This window comes from Bidens hawaiensis, unplaced genomic scaffold (assembly GCF_021521415.1).
Source record: "Bidens hawaiensis isolate Kalapana, Puna unplaced genomic scaffold, B.hawaiensis_p1.1 tig00042816_1, whole genome shotgun sequence".
NCBI classification, from domain to species: domain Eukaryota; kingdom Viridiplantae; phylum Streptophyta; class Magnoliopsida; order Asterales; family Asteraceae; genus Bidens; species Bidens hawaiensis.
Genome location: NW_027497577.1, coordinates 50108 through 55933, shown reverse-complemented (window position 1 = coordinate 55933; position 5826 = coordinate 50108). Strand labels below are relative to the sequence as shown.

Here is a 5826-nt window from a genome sequence, read left to right as displayed (position 1 = left end):
AGCGTCACAAGTCACAACATTCACACAGTTTTTAAATGAATTAAACGCCCTAGTCTGCGTTTCTCAATATTTTTAACTAAAAAGTCAGTGTAAAATCTGTCACATAGACGTCACATCATTCATGCAGTTTTCTTTAAATAAACTGAATGCCCTAGCCTGCATTTCTCAATATTTTGAACTAATTTGATTGTAGAAGCAAAACGGTTCTTCATACATAAAGTTGTGGGTCGAGACCGGTCTCCACAACACACCCAAAATTTTGCACGTTACCAGCAACCGGGTCCTCCGAGATGTCGATATAAGGACCCGATCGTCAATATAAGTGCGAGCCACCGCCTATACTAGTGAGTCCACCTTTCAATGGTTGAGGTTTTATCCAAGCATTTACCATATTTGGCTCGTACTCAATCGAGTTCGGCCTTGGGTACAATGTCAGGTTTGCTGAAAAGGCTTCTTGAAATCAACAAAACTGCGATGATGGTTAGGCCGGAAATGTATGCAATGGCCGGAAAATACACATTGCGGTGATTAAGGTCCATGTTTTGATGTCTGTGTTATTTGAGTTCTAGTAGAAAGAGATGTCGAACTGTATTTTGTAAACATGATACATGGTCCACTTTAAAAAATAAATTTCTTTAAAAAATAATCACTCAGAAAACGGACATTGCCCCTTACGGCGTAACCACACCCACACCCTTCAGCGTTATGTATCCTAAATCAAAACCTATTAAGCCGGCAACAACAATGGGTATCATTCAATTTCCATGAATCCTAAATACAAAAATCGAACACACCCTAAGTCACGCACTCACGCCACGCTTTTCACACAACTCCATTCAATTCTCATGCTAATAATAAAAGGGGTATGGTAGCTAGTTTTCAACATTACAGCAACACACATGCGAGCGGCGAAATTAAATAGACAAGAATACTAGAATCAACCACAATCAGAAAAATGCACCTCTATTCAACTGTTTAGCTAGACATCATCACTTGATCAATTGATTGAAGGGCTTGATTCGCAAAATAACGCACGTCCACATCTGGGTCCTCTGCCAGCTCTACCAGGCATGGCTTGATGCTTTTCTCAACCACCTGAAACATATGCATAGTTTAGTTTAAACGAACATAAATCAGTCGGTTCAGTTTGTCACTTATTTGCCCATTTTCAAAACTTATTTTTCACAACATTACGTAAGGAAAAACTAAAGGATTGAAGGATGACAAAATATAATATAATAGCACTTACCGAATGGTCAGCTATAGGAACTAGTGATTGCAGCACCTTTGCAACGTTAAACTTGATATTCGGCACTCTGAAAAAGAAAAACACAGGTTATACATATATAACAAATAAAAATAATAATAATAATAATAAAAATTCAACAAATGCAATTACCTGTCCTTTGATGCAGCAACAACTACAGGAAGCAGTTTAGAACAAGTGATCTCTGAGCCCATAACAGGGGCCAGTAAAGAAATAGCACGAAGAACCGTCATACGATACAAGTAATGCGGGTTCTTAATCATATCCAACACCTACCAGAAAAACAATAACATAAACTACACATAGTCAAATGGCTAAATCAACCATAAGAGTCAAAAGTCAAACCTGTGGTACTATGTGCTGCATTGCCCAATCTGGACCGAATTCCTCTGCAAGGCGTTTTAAGTTATTTGCAGCAGCATCTCTGATAGAGTAAACCTGTAAAACACACCATTAACTGTAAGCCACAAATGAAATAATAACTATAATAAGTTAATACTTAATATAACATAGAAATATATTATAAGTAAACAACCTTGTCTTGTAACCATTGCATGCAAAGAGCGCCAAGTTTATCATCAAAAAATCCTACACCTAATTGGCTAGCCAACAGAGGTATGTACTCAATGATTGCCAAACGAACTCTCCAATGTCTATCCTCTGCAAGTTCAACAATTGCTGGCAGTAAAGATTGAGACAAAAGATCAATTCCAATAACCTGTACAAACAGCCAAACAATATGAGACAGTTTAACAAAAACAGATCCAAGTATTATGAAAAAGAATCAAATAAAAGATTTATTTTAATACCTGGTTCACTTGATCTAGCTTGCTAATAATATTGAGACGTACATCAGGAAACTCGTCTTTTAGAAGTGAAAGAAATATAGGAAGAAGTTGCTCGATTGTTGCCTCCTGCAATTTACCAACATAAACTATTAAAACTTGTCATACACACAATATCAAATATCCTATTTTTTTAAAATACATACACCTTCTAGAGGAAGTATAATTGCAAAAATTATTACCTTTCCTAGAACGGGAGCCATGCCCATTATAACAGATGCAAGAGCAGACCTAACATGCTGAGAAGAATCCGATGACAACTCCTACACAATAATAATATTAACACATTAATTTTTCTTAAAATTCAAGAAACAAGAAACACCTGTCATTTATGATAAAGATTAGAAAAGAATGTGCTTTTGCCAACATTACACCTTTACACATGGAAGAATATGCTGAATTGCATGTTCCGGGCTAAGAATTCTACTGAACTTGGTAACTTTACCAGCAGCTGCAATACGCACTTCAGCTTCGTTATCACGAAGCAGCCTCACATATGCTGGGACCAATTCCGTCCTATAATAATAAACAAAATTAACAGATATAATAACTGGTATAAAAATTAAAGATCACATAAATGCTCTTATTCAGTATAAAAGTGCATTGCTTCAATTTAAACATACTTTGTTGGTTCTGGGCCCACAGTTTCGCATAATTCGTACAATTGATTAGAAACCATGTAGCGTACACGCCAAGATTTGTCCTGATTTAAGAGACCATTCAAACAGTAAGTATTCTACGAAAAATACTCTACAGAGGTTAGTTAAAAAAGTAATAGAATTGATGTGCTTGGAAATAACTACTCACATCTATCAAAATCAAAAAGAAAAGAAAATAACCCAAGACTCGGTAAATATAAACAATCGTGATATATGTAAAAATAAAAAATAAAAGCCCACCTGAGAAAAATTAACAATGACAGGGAGAATATGTGCAACACAGTCTTGGGGTTCTAGCAACTTCCCAAGAGAGGCACAACCCTCAAAGCTAGTAAACGAACTGAATCTTGATCTGTAACAAAAAGAAAACGATGAGTTGCTTTCATCACCAGTTATTGTTCATCAGATTAATTGACCTAACATCTAAAACATAAAACATATAACACTTGAAATAAACAATTTACCATCTTGTGTAAGATCCTCAAAGATTTGCATGATGTCAGTCTTGAGATGAGCAGGCTCCACAGTAGCAGCAAACTTCCCCAAATTTGTTGCAGCAGCTCTCCGAACCATTGGCATGTCATCTTGACATAACTGACTAAACACTGTTCTCAGTTCAATGGCTTTGATGCACTAGGATAAGCAATGTGAAATAGCCCACAAGCGGAAACCCTAGCAGTGAACCATTCACCACCTGCTAACCTCTGCAAGCATAAACATTAATATGATTCAAGCACAAACTATGAATCAACATTACTAATATTTGATTGCAAAACAAGCATACCTTAACCAGAGGTACAAAATAATCAACCAAATCAGATTCTCTCATTTGTGATCCAATCCTGCACAGTGACTCCACAGCTTTGTCCCTCACACACGTCTCTTCAACCATACATAAGGTTTCAAGAGGAGGCAACAACACATGTGCAAACTCAATTCCTCCAACATAAGGAATGAAAACGCCCAATTCCTCAGCCATTGCAAGAAGAACTTCATCATCGTCATCATTGTTTTCGCTCAAAAAAGGAATCAACTCCTTCCTCGTCCTTTCCTCCCCTAAAGCACGAGCAATTGTCGACAACCTTCTAATGGAGTTCAACCGCAGTTGGATATCATCGTTCTTCAGCTCGTCTATCAACACCGCTATGGGGTACAAAGGCTCATCAACCACCGACATTTTTTAAACCTAACAGTAATATAGAAAAATCAAAGAGATTAATTTCCGACTTCTCAAGCTTCTTGGTAAAAATAAAATTGATGACACTATCAGCAATTCAGCAGTTAAGATCATTTAACTGATTTACACATTGTTTAGGCCTAAGTCCTAGACCTAACAGTAATATGAGAAAATTTAAGTCAGATATTAATTTCTCCAATTTGTAAAATCACGGTTAGGTTTAAACACTCTCACATTTGTTAGGGTTAATTTATTTGATGTATTGCATATTAGTTAAACTGATCTTAACTACTGCCTGCTGGTATTGTTTAATTTTCATTTCTACTAAAGCTGTCGATAAATCATAAACTTAATTCTTAAACTTTCTCTTATTGCTGTTAGGTTTAGGTTGAAACAATGTTTAAATTAACTTACTGATCTTAACTGCTGATAATGTTAATGATTTCAGTTCTACCGGAAGGTCGAGAAATCAGAAATTAATTTTGTTAATTTAAGGTTTTGGTTTAAGCAATGTGTAAATTAGTTTACTGATCTTAACAATTGATAATGTTATCGATTTCATTTCTAACGGAAAGTTCAGTAGAAACAAAACCAATAGCATATCAAGAGTTAATATCAGTTAATTAATCTACACCTTGTTTAAAACTTAAACCTAAACCTAACAATAATTTGAGAAAGCTGAAGCAATTAGTTTCCAATTTCACAAACTTTTCGGCAGAATCGATATCGATAACAGTATCAGCAATTAATATCGGTAACAAAATTTACACATTCTTTAAACCTAACACTAATACGAGAAAATTAACACAAAATTATTTCTAACTTCTCGACTCCGGTACAAATGAAATCGGTGACCGTAAATTAATTTACAACCTAAACCTAACACTAATACTAGAAAATTAACACAAAATTGATTTCTAACTTCTCGAATTTCCGGTACAAATGAAATCGGTGACCGCATCAACAGTTGAAACCAGTAATTTAATACACTTCACACATATTAGCCCTAACAAATGCGAGATCCGAATATAACCTACAATAATGAATCTAGAGGCGAATTAACCCTAAGTCAATTGACCGTATAAAATTATGAAATCGATACTTCCAAACTGATATTTTTATGCTCATGTACTGGCTTAGGGCCTGTTTGTTTCCCTCTTAATGGGAGCATTCAGACCTATATATCTGATTCGCTCAGATGTAAGGAGTATTCAGATCGTTTGGCAACACATCTGAATGATTTTTTGTACCTCTGATTCAATAAGCGATGAATTATTAAGTCTGAATGACATTCATACCTAATTACCGTTTCTCTCGTCCCTCAGTCTGGAGCAGATGGAGTAATCTCTGCAATGCCTGATTTTAGATCATTGTTGTTAGTAATTAGGTTTAGCTTACCAAACCTGCAATTGGATTGTTGAATAATAATTTAGCCAAACGTGTGTAGAAGACAAGGTAATACTTAATCAAGCGGGCAGAAAGAATCTAAATGCTCAACTGGATTAGGTATTGCATTTTGTTTCTATATATTTTTCATCATATGCTCTGTTCTATTAGCTTCTAGTGTATTCCTCATGGTATTAGCATCTAGTGTTCTATTCATCTTACCAGCTTACTGTGCTATCTATGTGTCATTAGGGTCCGGTTTTTAGGTGAAACCGTGAACCAACTTCTTAGTAACGGTTTTTTTATATTTTAAACTGAAACTAAACCATAGAACTTTTAAATCGAACCAAAACAAACCGTTACTAACGATTTGGTTCCGGTTTGGTTTCACGGTTTGAGGTTGTTGCACTTTTATACAAAATGTCCAAAGTAAAAATATGATATATATACAAGTACATCTTTCAAGAATTTGCAGAAGTTGAGTTGTTAATC

The 5826-nt window shown here is 35.4% G+C and overlaps 1 pseudogene across 1 annotated transcript; it reads right to left on the bottom strand.

Moving 5' to 3' along the window:
* Nucleotides 1–799: 799 nt before the first annotated feature.
* Nucleotides 800–3963, bottom strand: LOC143593804 (uncharacterized; annotated as a pseudogene). Its single transcript, XR_013146196.1, has 12 exons — nt 3556–3963; nt 3236–3475; nt 3012–3123; nt 2736–2815; nt 2487–2628; nt 2295–2375; nt 2077–2181; nt 1803–1985; nt 1613–1705; nt 1400–1539; nt 1250–1316; nt 800–1095 (listed from the first exon to the last, which is right to left on the bottom strand). The product of XR_013146196.1 is annotated as an uncharacterized LOC143593804 (transcript).
* Nucleotides 3964–5826: the final 1863 nt, after the last annotated feature.